This window comes from Amblyomma mixtum, chromosome 3 (genome assembly GCF_055824585.1).
Source record: "Amblyomma mixtum isolate Tamu chromosome 3, ASM5582458v1, whole genome shotgun sequence".
Taxonomy (NCBI): Eukaryota; Metazoa; Arthropoda; class Arachnida; order Ixodida; family Ixodidae; genus Amblyomma; species Amblyomma mixtum.
This window is the reverse complement of record NC_143014.1, coordinates 226,856,400-226,872,065: the sequence shown is the minus strand read 5'-3', so window position 1 is coordinate 226,872,065 and position 15,666 is coordinate 226,856,400. Positions and strand designations below refer to the sequence as shown.

The following is a 15,666-nucleotide window of genomic DNA, read 5'->3' as shown; positions in this document are numbered from 1 at the left end:
AGGACGGCACAAATTCATAGAAAAGTGTAAAAATTTCGATCGTGAAATTTAGAAGCGGGTTGTTCCGACACCGAAATATGGACTAAGGGAAGCCGCCCTCGCGCATAGACTGGGCGCGTCGAAACAAGAAATAATACCGTCCCGCAGAGGAACCCTGATCTTATTACTTAATTTAAACAACAGAACCACAAAATATCCAGTTCTCACATATTACTCCTGGGTCAAAAGACCTTGGAGTCGTCTGCAACATTTTCTGTACAGAACTTCATTTTCTTGGCCGCTGCCACCTTTCCTCGGACCATTTTATCGGAGCAAAGGTGCAGACGAGAAAGAAGACCCCAATTTCACATCACGCGCATTGCTGCAAGAAGCTCGTCTAGAACGTTCTGTGAACCCGTCCTCGTTCTACGGCAGGCCGGAACCCGACTTGAAGGCCCCCTTAGGGACTTCAGCCCGATCTCTTCCTGGAGCTTGTGGTAGAGAGCGAGATGAAGAACCAGGACACCGTTAGGGCCTTTGTGTCGGCGGTCAGATGCCCGCCCAAAGTATGAATTATTTACGCACCGACCCCGTCAATCAGAGGGTGTGTGGCAGATGCCAGGCGATTGTAAAAGAGCAATGTTCTTCACTCGTCCTTTTGGGCAGGAAATGCAGAGACCACAGACATTGGCGATGCTTCGCACCGGGCAAGCGCGCGCAGAGGTCTTCAACCGGAACGTGGCTTGCGCCGCCCACCTGCGACCTTCGTTCGCGTTCCTCGTTTGCCGCGCCCATTTTGGTGACGACACGAAAGGTAAGCACGCCTTCCCATCAACGGTGCTTCGTTTGAAAATTCCCCTACGCAAGCAGTGAAATGAATGATTTGCCGGCATGATATTCGGTATCCTAGCACGCTGTTTTGATCCCCGCCAGAGTTATTGAAGGAACATTGGACGATACATGTTTGAACAAAGCCAGATGCTCTCTCTCAGAGATTTAATATAGTTATGCTAACTTGCGCTGAAAGCACAATTATTAGCGGATTCTCCTTGACACCTGTGACGTATACGAAGAAAGTAGTAGGTACAGACTCAAAGTGATGATGGCTGTTTGAAACCGTCAATTTTCTTACTGACGCTGGTAGCGTACATCGCTGCAGAGCAGCTGTGCTGGATCACAGAATGTCACTGCTTCTGGGCGGTGTTTGCACCGCCAGCGCCCATGGTACCAATTTGCCCATATTAAGCCCTGTTGAAAATTCCAGCAAAAGTCACGTTGGAGAAAACGGTGGGCCGAATAGAAGTGTTGGTTTCCACGTTGGAGAAAACGGTGGGCCGATTTGAAGTGTTGGTTTCCACGTTGGGTGCTGGTGGAGCGAATGGGAGAGATGCTGGATGCACAAATGGCGATGTTGGGCCACCCTGGATTGAGTGGAAATTGTGGTGGCTGCACTGGCACTTTCAGTAAACAATATTGGGCTGAATGGAAACCACGCTGGACACTTCAGTGAACACGATGGGACGGGATGGGCTTGGTGGTATCCATCGTGATTATCTCGATGGGCCTGGCAGGCAACACTGGACTATGTGGAAACCACGGTGGGAGCCTATGGATGTGTACAGTCGCGAGCAAAAAATATTAGCACAGATCACTGGCGATCAGAATTCGTATATCTCACCACGCGGCGCTGCGGTACGCAGAACTGCCTAACTGGCCGTTTCCATGTTTGCAGCCTAGGGGGGGACGGCAGGAAGTAAGCTTTATCAAGCGTGCACCGCCCGAGCGTTGAAGTGCCGACCCTACGTGACTGTGCTTGCGGAATTTATTTTGGCTCGGTTATCATGACCAAAGATGGCTTCTTTTTATTACTGTTTTTTTATGTCCGCGATGGTTTGTCAAAAGGAACTCGCGGGAACAATAGATGATAGCGCTGCTTTTAGTCGGTAATTTTGCTGTCCGTGGCAGTCAGCTAATTTGCTGTCCGTGGCAGTCAGCTAATTTGCTGTCCGTGGCAGTCCGCAGTAATTTTACGGTCCGTGGCAGACCCCCTTAATACTGCAGAATGGGAAAAACCCGGCACTCTCGTTATCAGCCTCTCCGCCACCTGCAGTGCCAGGCGTTGTCATTCCGGCGCTCTGGTGTTCCGTCAAGTGTGCTAATCTTTTTTATCCGCGACTGTACCTACTTTTTTGGCATGGCACAAACCATGGCTGCATTTGAATGGCCGATGCTGGGCAGCAGATACTGCACGCATGTGCCTATATGGTTCACAAAATGAAACACATCAATGCACTAACAATCTCAGTGGGTCAAATCCATCAAACGTGCACTTGGCACTTTATGCTGTTAGAATAAAAACTGCAAGACAAATTTCTCTTTTTTACATTTGTTGACTTGACAATTTCACAAATTTGTTTTAAAAAGTAACGACTTATATACTTGGGCTTAGATTATCATTAGCAAAATATTTGAGAAAAAGTTTAACTTCATTGTTCACAAAATAATAAATTGCAGGTTTGCAGAGCCCTGCATGCCTGAATCCGAACACTCAATTTCATTCAGAAAATTTTATTGAGCGTGCATTTCAAGACATTACTAATTCAATCAACAAATTGTTAACCACATAGATGGCCACACAGCTGCTTTGTAGAAGGGTTGCGAATACAAATATATACACAGAATATTTCGACAAGGCTGATTACAGCACTCTTGTACATGCACCTTGGTACACTATTACCAGTACAACACTTTTTTTCAAAACAGAAATGCAGATATATATAAACACAATATGAGGATCTAAATTACACAGCATATTTCATACTAAGAATTGATTTGGTTTTCACGTTAGATGAGAGAACTCCACTATAGAAAATGCACACCTTCACTGTAGTCTCAAGAAAGCATATACCATGGAGGCTGTTCTCTCGACGCGCGTTTCAACGCTGCCGCCTCGCACGTCGTGCTGCCGATCAAACAGCGTCACCATGTTTTTACGACAACCTACTCCCTACGACTGCTACGTTAGGTACTTGGTTATCCTTGCTGATCTCCCATCAATATAAAAAAAAACTTCCCCATACAAACAGAAATCGGCATGTGATTTCATGAATGAGCAAAGCAGCAAGCGATACTGCCGTGACTCATGAATTTTTCAACCGCAGCGCAAGCAACAGGTCGTTAATTCGCGCGTTTCTACCAGTGGTAATTGCTCGCAATTTCTGCAATTTCTGTGGATGCCGATACGGCTGAATACCCAATAAAATACCAAAAATAAAATAAAAAGTAGGATACAAGCTTTTTCACAACGAAACCGAAACAGAAACTGGTTGTCACCGCCAGGTGGCTGCCGGTAGCTGTTTTTCTAGGGCACTGCCTCTTGAGTTATCATAGGAAGAATTTTTCTATGATAACTCAAGAGGCAGTGCCCTACTTTTTGAAGCTAGATCAGGGTGTCTTAGAACGCGCAGCTACAAAAAGAAATTTAACGAAGAAGATGGCACATGTGCAGTGTGTGGTAGATCTGTGGAAACAATTGAACACCTCATAATGAAATGTGATGGTATCCTTCCGGATGTCGATGCAGGCACAGTCACTCTTTCTGAGGCCCTAGGGTTTAAAGATAACAATGGTCATGTAAATAAATCTGCAGTGGAAGTCAGCAAAAAGCGATTGGAGGATTGGTGGCTGAAAAGCAGAGATGTGGCATAAGGTTAGAATTGTAGGAAACCGTAGGCAAAGGTGATGGAGAATCTTAATGAGAATTGCCAACACAGTAAACAAAAAAATAACAAATAAAGAAAAGCCACCACCCCGTTTCAAAGGGGGCGCTCCTATCCATCCATCCATCTGTATAACCCTCATGGCGGTTCGGGTGCTGCGTCGCGTGCGTCGCGCTTCGGCGCTTGCTACAATTCGCTACTTGGATTGTGAGCCGTCGTGAACTGTGTTGTGGTTTGCGTGTGTTTCTTCTTGCACAAGGGTGCACAATCGCGCAGTGCTGTCGATGTAGCCTATTCGAGGCAAAGGGTCATTTTTCTGGTCTCTCTAACTTTTCAGTCTGTGAGCTTCTTTGTGTAGTCCAGGATGGGTGTCCAGGCACAAAGACGCGCGGCCAGTGTCGCGGTGGAAATGTTCCAAATAAGGCCTGGAATATTTTCTTCTGTGTGACTACGTGGTATAGTGTGCCGGCTACGCAGCACTCGTGCTGAACTCTCACTGGTTGGTGTAGTGCCCGTGACACGAAGGCAAACAGCGTTCTGCACGACTACGCAATCATCTGAAAAGGTAAGCAGTGCTCGTGCATTATCTGAAGCATATAATGCTGGAACGGTGACCTGTCGTACTGCTGCAGTATTCGTGTTCAATGCTATAAAAAGCGTTTAAGGCGCTTTTGTTGTCGCCGCGGTGAGTTGCTCTGCCAAGAATTGTCGCTGTCGGTACTTGTTTTGGCAAAGGGGATGCCACCGTGCGTGCGCTAGCTTTGCATGATTTTGGTATGCGCATGTTTGCGCGTTTTTTTTCTTGTTGAGCACAGATTTGTCCGCGTATATGCCTAGTTCTACGCGTTTCTGCCCATGCTTGTTCACACCACCGCGCACATTTCAAGGACCGGCACTTTGGCTGTGCGTAAAATGTATGATTGTCTTTCAAGATAGCGTTAGCACTTTGCGGGGGATTGAAACACTTTTTATTCGCCGCGGTTTTTGCTTGGCCCTAGACTGTTGAACCTTAGGTCGTGGGGTCGATCCTGATGGCAGTAGCCGCATTTCGATTTAGGTGAAATGAAAAGAAGAATGCCCCTGTGCTGTGCGATGTCAGCTCACGTTAAGAAATTCTAGGTGGTCTAAATTAATCCGGAACCCTCCAATACGATCAGTGCCCATTTTCCGCATCTGAATTCAAACCCCACTATAAAGAAAGCACTGTCTCAGGTTGCAGTTACCAACGAAAGTTAATTTCCGGCCGTCAGGATCTAATTTTTAAATCAGTATGTGAACATTTTTTTTTATGATGCCGATAGCGTTTCTGGCTACCCAGAGTATAGGATCTTGCATTTCGATCACTCTGCTGTTTGAAAATTGATTTCTGAGGAAAAGAAGTGACGCAATAATTGTCTCAGTTATTACGATGTTTATCTACGCTTTCGAACGCAGATTTGTTTTGCTCATAGCAAGATTCCTTTACTAGTGCTAGGGGAACTGATGCTTTTTGAACAGGGTATTTTTCCTTTGTATTGAGGCATATACTTGGGGAAGTATATTTTTCCTGATCTTTTTACATTCATGTGATATTCACTGTTGGACCGAGTTCGCATGTTTGTTTTTGTACTCCTGTCATAGTGATAATGAGAAATTGGTATCCGCAGGTGGCACATCTGTCTTCCAGTCCGAGTCAATGGCATGGATTTTGTGGCCATCAGATGAAGTCAAAAGCTATGTTGTAAGTTGTTACTGCATTGTGCTTTGTTTTTGTGGTTGCCATGAAATGTTCTCTTACTTTCATTGCTCTTTTCCTTAATGCTACTGCTTGGAGCAGTTTGGATAGCTCTGGCCTGATATGTTTACATGTTTATATGAGTAATATTACTTGGCTGTCAGAATGGGCCGGTTGCAGGCCATTTGAAGTTTTAAATCCAATATTGCTTGTCTTTTAACCGTTGCATTCTATGCATGAAGTGCGAAATGTCTGCATGTTTTTGGCGGCATTATGTGATACTATTTGACTACGAATATTAACATTATGATGCATGTGTGTTAACTTAAATATGTGTTTTTATGCCACTCATCGCAGGTCACAGATGTAAAAGAAAAAGTGCACACATGAGAACTGGTTTCATTACTGCTGCCTTGTTTTTGCTAAGCATGGAGAGCTGAGCTAATTGGTTCTGGGTAGAATTATGAGACATCATTCCAGTGTACAAAAACGCATGAACGAAGAGAGTAGACTCCATGGACCCCAGACTTCAACTGAGGTTGATTCCACAACATGAGCTTTTTACATGCAAAGTGGTACAGGGACCCTGTGGCTGAAAAGTGTTTCCTCGACCAGGTAACAATTATTCAAGGTTGCAAAAACAAAAACATAGGTGTAAGGTTAGCTTGTCACTCAAGTTGAATGCATTGGCGTGACTAAACATTGCCTACCTGGCTGACCCAACACACATTTGCGTTGAGATGATCTATTTCTTTTTCTGCCTGCCTGCTCCAGTCGCCTTACTTCGGCATTGACGCTGTCACGACTCTGTGACAGCATCAATGCGCTAGTAAGGAGACTGGAGCAGGCAGTTTTCACAAGAGAAATTGTAGCCTTAGTGGTAGAAAGCCAGGTTCGAGAGATGAAGTGTGCTGGGCAGCGCAAGCCGGAAGGCAACGCACATTGGCAACAGTGACCTGTCATTGTGCCCTATTGCCATTAGGTGTCACACCGCCTCAAGAAGGCCAGTGACAAACACGATGTACATGTCGTATTTTCAGCTTGGGAAAGCTGGGATGCATGTGCCACCTGATAAATGACGTTACGAAAAAGCCTGCCTACAAAACTAAGCACACCAAATCCCTCGTTAAACATGAAGTTGACATGGTGTACAGCATCCTCCTTGCCTGTGGCAAAAATTACATTAGACAGACGAGGCTTGCATCAATGAACGCTTGCTTGAACATCGCAGGACAGCAGATTCATTAAGTGGCAGAGGTCATTTAGCTGGGCACATTCGCCTTTGCTCGCACAAGCGAGCATGCAAGGCGTTTTTGAAAGAAACGGGGGCCTTGTGCAAGTTTAGCACTTGAAAGGGCTGGGAAATTTTTTAAGCCTTTTGTATCTCTGCTGAAAAAGAGAATTACGTGAGCAGCCCTTCTGCAGCGCTCCAGAAAAAGAAATAGATTATCTGGAGGCAAATATGTTTGTTGGGTCAGCCAGGTAGGTGATGCATAGGCGTGCCGATGTGTTGAATGTGAGTGGCAAGATACCTTTGCCCCTATGTTTTTTTGTGTTTTGGTTTTTGCCGTCCTGAATAATTGTTATCTGGTCGCGGAAATACTTTTCAGCCCCAGGGATCACTAGTGCCCCTTTGCACATAAAAAGCCTGTCTTGTGGAATAAACCTCAGTTGAAATATGGTGTCCATGGAGTCTACTCTCTTCATCCGTGTGATTTTGTGTGCCGGAATGATGTCTCATAATTCTCCCTTGTTTTCAGTGAATAAGGAGGGCTTCTGGTGTCTCTTTTTTTCTATGTGATGGTTATAACAAAGTGGCTGCCCATAAACTGTCATTTTGGGCTTAATTGAAGGATCCGTGGGAATTTGTTTGACAGCATATTTCATGGGCACTTTCTTGAGAAAAATCAGTTATTTGTTATCCATTTCACTGCATTAACCATTGCTCCTCATCATGTCTCGAAAGTCATTGATAAGCACAAGCTTTCGAGTACCTAAGGGCTGTGTGAGAAGCCTTCTGACATACTTTAAACTACTGAGGATATCTGGAGACAGATTTTACCAATAATTGTTAGCCAATCGAGACCTCTTGGTTCTATCCCTGACAACCTGAAGCTGACCTGTCAATAATTAAGGCTGGAAACCGTTCTGATCCCCAAACTGTTCTCCTATTTTATTGATGTGCATTTTGCAGGAACTGTTAGAGCACGAAATGAGTCCGCATATTACTTGCCACCATAATTCAAACTAATATTTCTAAACCAGTCATCATGGCTCCCATTCTCTTTGCTCAGGTGCAATCCAACTTTTTGAATTCACAAGCGGATTTTCACCCAAATTTAGATTCTTTATTTTAGGCAAGTGTCATCGACTTCAATTTCTCCAAAGCTTTTCGTGTTTGTCATTATAACCTTTTAGCTACACTCTCATGCTTGAGCCTTCATTCTTTGATATTAGTGTAGATTCATGGCTTCCTGTTCTACGGCTCGCCTTAAAAAACTATTGTACTTCTTGTCTTATGAAGCCCAGCATATCAATATGCAAAATCATAAGGCGTCCCTCATCCTGAGTCACTTTGGGATGTTAAACCCCCATATACCAAACCAAGCACATTACTAAAGTACATTAATATTAGCCATTCAGTAATAGTCTTTGTCTTTATGTCCCAACCTTGTCTTTATGACTGCATTATTCAGAAGGATGCCCCAACTATCTCAGCTACTCTGACTGTATTGACTTTTGCAAGACGGATGAATGGGCTTGTTTGTAATTCATCGTGTCAAAACAGCGCAAAGAAGAGAAAGATGAGGAAGGAATGCGACGGTGCGAGTGCTGACTTTCAAGAAGGTTTATTGGAAAGCACATCAAAATATATACATTGTGGCCTAAAAAAAGAATGAAGAAAGGGCGCCTTGTAACATTCACTTTGGATCTGTCAAAAACAAAACGAAAGTTGAATATGAAGCATTTAAGAGCATGAACTCTTAGGCAGCGATAAAGAAGGTGTGTTAACACATTGATTGCGTCTTTTCTACAATTTGAGTGGCCTCGATCATCTCATGCACAAACTTTTCTGTGTCTGTCTAGCACAATGCAGCACGTGAATTACGCCTCACAGCAATCAGGATGTGGCAAACGATCGCAGTCGCGACAGTGAAACATCAGATTCCCCCTGCTAGCTTTGTTCACATCGTAACGGTGGTCTTTTGACCTCTCATTGGCACCTCTGCTAGTTTCTTGCTGAAGATGATACATTAGCCAGATGGTTCAACTTTAGATTATTACATAGTTTCTTGGTTCTGGACATTGCTATTAACAAATCAGTTGCTGTGTGACACTTGAACTCAGAATTAACTGCCTCCGTTGCCTTGGACAGAAAGACGCCTTTAGACATGACCACAAAACCACCTTCTTTATCAGCAGTTGAATGCGATAGGGCCCACCGTCTTAAACTGTTGCAGTTCAGCCTGCGGGCAAGTTCCTGGCATGGCTCAAACCACGACACCCCATCAACCAACGCCCCCTGAAACACACCTGTCACGCTCAGGTCCAGGCACAGGAAGGCAAGACGACAAAGTATGGCAAACAGCTCCAGAAGAGTCCTCCTCGAAGGAACAATGGCAAATTTTGGCCCGTATATGCTTCAAGCAGCAGACGAGGCAGCAACTCAGCGTCGACATTGTGCACCTTGTTTTCAGACACTCGTGCCTTGGCCTCTCTGCTCCGGGCTAGTGAGCGCAAAGTGGCTGCAAAGTGGCATTCCAGATGGCTTTCACCTGGTCAACGGTGCGTGACACCGTCAACCAGCCACTCCCTGGCTTGTTTTCAGGCACAAGAGTTTGACAACAAGGTGCTCACCTTCAGCTTTGAGTCGCTGCCTCGTCTGGTCCTTTAAGTGCTTATGGAACAAAATTTTCCGTTCCTCCGAAGAGAACTATTGTGGAGATGCTTGCCATGGTTTGACGAGTTGCCTTTTCCACGCCCAGACCTGAGTGTAACAGGTGTGTTTCGGGGTGTTTTGATGCAGTGTCACGGTTTGAACCCTCTTTAGGAACTTGCCCACAGGCCGAACTGTGTCGTATTTAAGAGGGTGGGCCCTCTTGCTTTCAACTGCTGATAAACGGTGGTTTTGAGGTCGTATCGAAAGGCGCCTTTCAGTCCAAGGCCACAGATGCAGTGTATTCTGAATTTGAGTGCCACTTACTATCTGATTTGTTAAAAGCAAAGTCCAGTGCCAAGAAACATTAACAATCTAGAGTTTAACCATCAGGCTAATGCCATCAACTTCAGTAAGATAAATTGTCCAGCTATCTTCTTTACCGCAAAGACCCATAAAGGTGACTGCTCCTTGAGGGTTGTAGTTTAAGAGAATGGAACCTGTCAGAAACAAATCGCCTTCTCTTTGCGACATAAAATTAAGTTGCTGAGCATTGATGACTCCTCTCGTGTAAGATCTGCAGAGAAAGTAACGCAGTTTCTACACAATAACTCTCGCACCAGTTTCATAGGGTGCTATGTTGACATTAAGGATTTATATTACGCCATCCCTCAATCAGGATCAATAATGTGTTGAAGAATTCATTAACCTAAATGGAGCAGTGGCATTCCAAACGTCTCAGGCGTTTTGGTGAATAATATTGTCGCACTTTTAAGCTCATACCTTCAGTCCACCTTTATTACATTTCAGAATAGCTTGTTTTTGCAAAAAAAAAAACTGTATTAGCGCCGCTGTTACGTGGCTTATTGCAGGATCTCCAATCCTGACGAAGCATTGTCTAAGGTGAGAGAGAAGTTCAGTCAAAGCCTCAGTCCACTTTGAATCACCACTGAAATTATAGAGGATATGTCATTACATTTATTGGATCTAAATCTTGGGTGGCTACAGTTGTTGGGCTTACGAGCCAAGGGAAAACAAGCTACTTTTACCATTTTCTTCGGTTCAGTCTAAGCTGGTCAAGAGGTGTCACTAACCTTTGCTTCAAAAATTCCTTAATGAAATCCTGTTTGATTGCCATGACATCCAGTTTTGCCCAGCTCATATGCCGTTTGTCCTTTACTGGATATTCAGAACCTTTGTCAGTGTCTTTAGCCGATTGCTTTAAGCAGAAGTTGAAACATTCCTTTTGTGCCCCCGTCGAGACTGTAACTCCCAAAAGGAAGTTTGTACGTACCTGTTCCCTACATCCACAATTGGTTGCACCGGTTAAATAGGCAGTCGAGTTGGCGTTGATATTTTTTTTTCTAAACCTATGAAGATTCAGTACCTGTAGTCAACCGAGATTATCCATCAGAGTCTCTTCGCGCACTGCGCAGAAGACATAGTGTGTTCGAACGCCTTGAAATGCGGCTATGTTTACATTGGGAAAACAGGCAAGTGTGTCACTGAGAGGTTTAAAAGACCACTATGACGATGTGAACAAAGCTTGTGGGAGAACTTTGATGATTCACTGTCGCAATTGCAATTGTTTGCCAGATCCTAAACGCTGTGAACCGGAATTCATGTTCTGCATTTTGCCTGACAGACACAGAAAAGTTTGTGCGCGACATAATCGAGGCCGCTGAAATTTAAAAAAAAGACCGCAATCAATGTGTTAGTACACCTTCTTTATCGCTTCCTAAGGAAGAGTTCATGCTCTTAAATGCTTCTTTGTCAGTTTTTGTTTTGTTTTCAACTCATGCAATGTGGTTGACACAAGGTTCCCTTTGTTCGTGGTTTTTTTGGCCACAGTGTATATATTTTGACGTGGTTTCCAATACACATTGGCGATAGTCAGCACTCATGCCATCGTATTTATTCCTTCGTTGTGCTTGTCTTGTCTGCATTGTTTTGTCACAATGTATTGGCCTCCTTTCCCACCTATAGGGTTAATGGTATGGAGAAACCTTAACCAGATGCAGCCCCACATACTTGGAGCATGTCACGATACATGCTGCTGGCCCCACAAGGGCGCTCGGGTTTATCAGGAGATGTCATGATCTGTGTGCTCTTGCCGTGCTGCGCAGTTTATGCATAAACATTTTATTGATTCCAAACTGAAGTATTTCCTAGCTCTTCCAATTTTGCACCAAACTGTTTGAAGCTACGCCACCAACTCCCTTTAATCCAACAGCGACACTTGGTACAGCATATGTGTAATCAGTCATCTCATTTGACCACCAGACATCACTGCATAAAAGAGGAAATCGCTCGTTTAGGTGTGTTCCATATACTCTACAATACTTTTCCACAACTTAAAGTTAAATGTTGCTGCCCCGCTTCAGACCAGGATGCCATCACCACTAAATCAAGAATTTTTTCCTGTTCCCATTCAAGAATAAATTGGCTACCTCATCACATTTTCATTGCATGTGGTCCCTCAAAATTATGGAAATAAGTGATATCGCTTGGAGCATTGACACTGGTTTGTTTTACCTTTTGTTTGCTGCTGTTTTTATTTTTTGCAACTGATGTATCAATGGATTGTATGCCTCTTTTCTTAGTGTATTGTCTGCGACATCTCAGCTGTGCTACTGCAGTCACCCTTCTGATGTTACCTTTATATTGTCCCTCTTATTAATACCCCACTAAAAGCCTTCAGAGGACAAAAACGACGGCTTTTTTATTTTGCTCATTATGGCACACGTCAGGCTTACGTTTAGGGATATAGGAGAGGCCTTTGTCTTGCAGTGGTGGTAGTTATGCTGCTGATGATGGTACTTAATGACGAGCATAGGATATATTGAATAAGAACCTCAAATTATTTTTCTTTTTGAGTGGGAATAGCTTCAGTGGTTCTTGATTTAGGTTCACTTTATTCCTGTGGCCACAATACGGAGTTTACTTTTTTAGCACTCTAATACTGGCAAGAATAAAAACTTGTGGATCCTAATTCTTTCATTTCAATCTTTTCTGCAGAGTGCATCGCCCAGTTTTCCCAAGCCCGCATGCACCGGTGGTACATCAACAAGGCTGTTTCATGGGGCCCAGCTGCACTGACAAGTGGCTAAAGAAGAGCAAGAGGAGCATGAACACAAAATAAAACTGGCTGTAGGAGCTTCATCTATTTTGAAATTTGCTGTGTCATTGCGACAGACGTAACATTGCTGCGTGGCCCCTGCCCCAACATCTCCCAGTCATTCCATCGTACCCAATCATTCCAATGTACCCAACATTCCAACGTACCCAATCATTCCAACATACCCAATCAATCATTCCAACGTGCCCAGTCATTCCAACGTGCCCAGTCATTCCAACGTGCCCAGTCATTCCAACATGCCCAGTCATTCCAACGTATTTTCCATTACCATAATCCACCAAGGTTTCCAGTGTTGGTTTCCAATACTTCCATCGTTGCCTTTTTTTCCAATAGGGAGGCAGCTTAAATTGCATAAATAATGATCATATATGTTAAATTGTTTCATGTGGTGTGAATAACTCTTGAAAGCTTTCCGACCGATTGCAGCACTCAACTTCTCACGCGTACTAAAGGAATACAACACACGTTCCAAAAAAAAACTTAAGAAAACTGAAATTATTTGGGAGGAAAAAACCCACGTCGTGTGTGCAAACTTTCGCCTACTAGTGGCACAGAATTTTTCGAATATATGCCGTCGCCATCTTCATGTACATTATTAATTGACGTCTGTAGCATTTCCCCGTGCGGAATTTGTGCCGAGACGATTAGTGTGAATATGTTACAAAGGGGCGGGAATGCATTGCATTTTTAACTACCTAGTGCAATATTCAGTACATCGGCTATGTAGACACCACGTCTGAGATATTCTCTTTGAAAATCCGCCTTGAATGCCTGGGCCTCTTCACGGAAGCGAGAAATAACGTCCCACGTGACTTATACTCGATTCAGGTGACCTTTTGTGCTGTAGACGTGGGCAAACGAGACCAGCGGAGAGGGAAACCGCCTCCATGTCGACCAACGTGACGTCACGTTGAGGAGATGGGGATAAATTGACGCATCCGAGCGAGCTTTCAGGCAGCGTTGTGGCTCGTGCTGCGTGCGGTGTTCCTGGTACAGCGGGCTTGGTGACGTACGAAGTTTGTCAGCCAAACTTGAGCATCAAGTTCAACACGAGATTCTGCTCGGCGTTCATGTCCGCGAACAACTACTACCACGACTGTGTCGTCTTCCACTGTTTTCCACAAGAACATAAGCTCGCAGCGCGGGCGCTAACTGCTGTGACGAGGGAGAATTAAAGCGGACCAAAGCAAGCGTACTCGGCTCGAAGCACTTTCGTCAAAGCGGCTGCATGCAGACCTTGTCCTTATGTGATCTCTAGAGATTTCTGTCAAAAAGGCTCGTCTGAACGATTACACAGTTCCTTCGATTTTCTCGCGTATGAGATACATGTCACCATTGCCAAGAAGCGCCTCTTCTAAAAGTAGAAATATGCTCAGCAAGCAAGCAAAGCAAAGCACAACAAAGCAAAGCAAGCAAGCAAGCATCGGAGCTCTTCATATGCGATATCTCGTTTAAGCGTAGCTAAGTGACTAAAATGAAAGCGTTCAACAGATGTCTGTCTGATTTCGGATGCAAATTTAAAAGAGAAATGATCGCCAACAGAGTTTTTGCTTAAAAACACGATGTTTCGCAACCTTAAGCGGTTTCTTCATGAAATTGTGGCAGCGGGCGAGTTGTAGCTTGGCTTTAAAACAGACATAATAGTTGACCACTAGGTCATTGAACCTAATGTGCAGATCTAGGAAGGGCGAACGTTTCCAAGGCAACGATCAATATTTCCTGGCATCTGCTAAACGCGCCACGAGGGAAGCAGTAGCCTTGTGCGCGTATTTGGCTTGGTTTCCAGCGCACAATGATTGCGTCACTATTCTGTGGTCACATGCCTCGCAGTGCTTGGCTAATGTGCTTCGCTCATTTTGACATCAGCTTTGTGCTGCTTCATCGTTTCCTTGAAATACTTTCTTGCCCCAACCCACAACGCCGGGTACTGAGAACAGGATTTTTTGTACACAACGCTTTGGGCCTTTTCTTTTGGATGATATTCTTTCGGGTGAGCCAGGATACGTTCGGTGGTGGCAACTGACTTGAGTATTGTTCGCACACCTTCCTTTCCTAGAATACGAGCCGAGGTTGTGCTAGCGCTTCTGACGCATGGACTGCATATGCGTCTGTCACGCTGGCGTATGCTTGTGGTAGGCGTAGAACTTTTTGCTAGCGTCTTTTTTGGTTTCAGGTGATACATGGAATGAACAAAATGTAGTATCCTTTTCTTTGGAGGTCAGTGAAAAAAATAGGCGCCATATTCGCTTTTGCAACACCACGTAAAGCTGCGATCTGCACTCAATGCAAAGCCGGATCCGCATCGGCAGCTTCTCTAGTCCTCAAAGTGTCGTCACTACCTCTTGTCCAATCACGGGCGGCAGCGCACCGCGCGGTGTGCCCCGCGGCACAAGCCGCATATTTCTGCCAAAAAAGGCAATTCGCGCTTGGTTTTGACTTATTTTGGTTCGATATTCAAGCATACAGCATGAAAAACTATGGGACGCCGCTGCCAGCCTGATTTAAAAAAAAAGTGCTTCGGTCTCCCTTTAACCACCAAGAAGGTGGAATGGTGCCTCGTGATTAAACGAACCTCTGGCCGTGGCTTGGCAGCAACCTCCGCATTGGTGCGGTGCCTTCGCGAGCTGGTGGCCCTCGACGCGCATTTCGCGCCCTTCAAAAAGGAACTGATGCGAGCTGCGGACGCCGACTGCTGTGACGGGTCCCACGACGACCTCCTCGGCGAGTCCTTCCGAACCGACCAGCGGCCACCTATGACGCCTCCCATGATGGCACTGCACCCACGCAGCCGCCACCAGAGAGCGCGGAAGCCGAGTGTGTCATTGTAGTCAATACCAGTAGAGCAGCAGATATATTGGATACACAGTGACGCGTCCAGCTTTTTGAAGTTTTCGCTCTCTAAAGAAATTAAGGCAACGCGGAACGTAATGCAACCCCTTAAATTTCGTCTATTTTTGACATGAAATTTTGGCAATGCGGGGCAGTTCTAAAGTCGTTAAGCGTGTAATCGTTTTACCTTCTTACAAAGCCTCTGTTTCATCTCTTTCCCGCAGAGTTAACAGGATGTTTTATCAAACGCCTCAAGAAAGCCGGTTTCGCTGTGTCAGTGGTCACTGCAGTTGTGTGTAGCCTTAGTAAAGAAATTTATAAGATATATAGGAAAGGGTACCAAGGCCACTGCTTCGATTTAAGAGAAGAAATGGTAGTGTGGCACTACCTCCATGGACTCTGGCACAAT

At 44.8% G+C, this 15,666-nt stretch overlaps 1 pseudogene; it reads left to right on the top strand.

Moving 5' to 3' along the window:
• The first annotated feature begins 648 nt into the window (after positions 1–648).
• On the top strand, positions 649–15,297 carry LOC149353920 (uncharacterized; annotated as a pseudogene).
• Positions 15,298–15,666: the final 369 nt, after the last annotated feature.